We start from the raw sequence: 1,721 nt of genomic DNA on the forward strand, positions 1-1,721 counted from the left end.
CACACACACACACACACACACACACACCCCACACAGCAAGAGGCTACTAGGAACAGGACCAGGGCCCCCGATGGAGTCTTAACACGCTGCCCCCTTCACAAGGAGCTCTGGTGGAATAGTGGGTTACATGTTGGGCTGCTCACTGCAAGGTCAGCAGTTCAAAACCACCAGTAGCACCATGGAAGAAAGATGAGGCTTTCTACTTCTGTAAGGAGTTACAGCCTTGTGGGACGGAGGATGTAAATCTTAATGGGAATACAGCCACAGGGGGGCAGTTCTACGCTGTTCTGTAGGGTCATTATGAGTCAAAATCAACTTAGTGGCAGTGGGTTTGGCTTAGTTTAGCCCCCAGCCCTCTTCACTGAAGGAAGGAGCGTTGAGGCAGTGGGCGGTGAGTTACATGTTGGGTTGTTAACAACAAGGACAGCAGTTTGAACCCAGCACTCGGCGTTCTGCTCCTGTTAGGATTTTAACCTCAGGAAGCCACAGGGCAAGCCTACCTGTCCTAGGACCCCGCTGTGGGTCAGAACCCACTCAGTGGCAGTGAGTTTGGAATTGAGCATTGGGGGTGGGGTTGGACACAGGTTGGACCGTTAACTACAGAGTCAACGGTTCAAACCCACTGGCCACTCTGCGGGGGAAGGCTGAGGCTGTCTGCTCCTGTGCAGATGCACAGCCTCAGAACCACTCTGGGTGACTCGTGTCAGAACGGACTTGCTGGCTGTGGGTGTTTGGTTTGGTTCTCCCACCAAAGGCCAGCTCTGCTTCCCTGTGGAGAGCTCACCGTACACCTGGGGGCCGTCCTTGCAACGCCACTGCTGGACCCTAGGGAGCACTGGGCCCCGGAGTCACCTAGACTCTGCTCCAGGAACAGAAAGGCTGGAGGCTGAATTAAGCAGAAGGAGGCCCAGGCTGAGCAGAACACAGACGTGGAGAGCCAGGCTCAGACACACAGACAGGGAGATGGACACCCACCACCCCCCCAAAGCTCCAGAGATGGAGCCAGCAGAACACACACCCCTTCTCGGGGATGTGGAAGAAGGGTACAGAGCTACAGCTTGGGTGCCCAACACCACCCCACAACTCCTCACCGGCTTCCACACCTCGTGCCCTCACCTCCCGGCACCCGAGCGAGTGGCTGCAGGGACCAAGGGCAGGTGCTGTGGTCCCAGTCGCGCTGGTGGCTCTAGGGGCCCACACTGCTGGCAGTGAGACCACAGCCAAAAGTTGGGGCCAAGTGGAGGCTGTGACGGTAGGGCGGGACCGGCCCGCCCCGGGGCCTCCCAGGCCAGGGGGCACGCCTCCTCTGCCCACCCACCACTGCCGCCTCCCTCTGGCTGTCTGGCTGTGACCCGGGGCGCCAGCTCATCCGTCACACACCCTAAACACAGAGTGCCCCAGTCGGTCTCCAGGGAGTGCTGCATGGCCCAGGGGCTCCCAGGAAGGCAGGAGTAGCCAGGCCGCCCACCCCATGCCCCAGGACCCGCACCCCTCACCCCTAATCTTTCTACTTCCACAAGCTCCAAACCCACCGCCTCTCCCGGGCCTCCCTTCAGCAGTTTTCTGCTCCCCTGCACCACCGCCCACACTTCAACGCCCCGCCAACCCTGCGTAAGAAGCCCATCTCCGGGCCAACTGTTGGCGGGGTGTGTCGGCCTCATTCCCTGGGCCCCAAGTGCGGGCGCCCTGGCCTCACGAAGCAAGCTGAGGCCACAGCGGGC

The 1,721-nt window shown here is 60.4% G+C and overlaps 1 protein-coding gene across 13 annotated transcripts in view; it reads right to left on the bottom strand.

Annotated features, from left to right (window-relative positions):
• Positions 1-1,721, bottom strand: part of TNK2 (tyrosine kinase non receptor 2) — a 41,311-nt gene that overhangs the window by 9,641 nt on the left and 29,949 nt on the right. The gene's annotated exons all lie outside the window — the stretch shown is intronic.

Source organism: Echinops telfairi, unplaced genomic scaffold (genome assembly GCF_000313985.2).
Source record: "Echinops telfairi isolate 266 unplaced genomic scaffold, ASM31398v2 ScPeMD7_17;HRSCAF=63, whole genome shotgun sequence".
Classification (NCBI taxonomy): domain Eukaryota; kingdom Metazoa; phylum Chordata; class Mammalia; order Afrosoricida; family Tenrecidae; genus Echinops; species Echinops telfairi.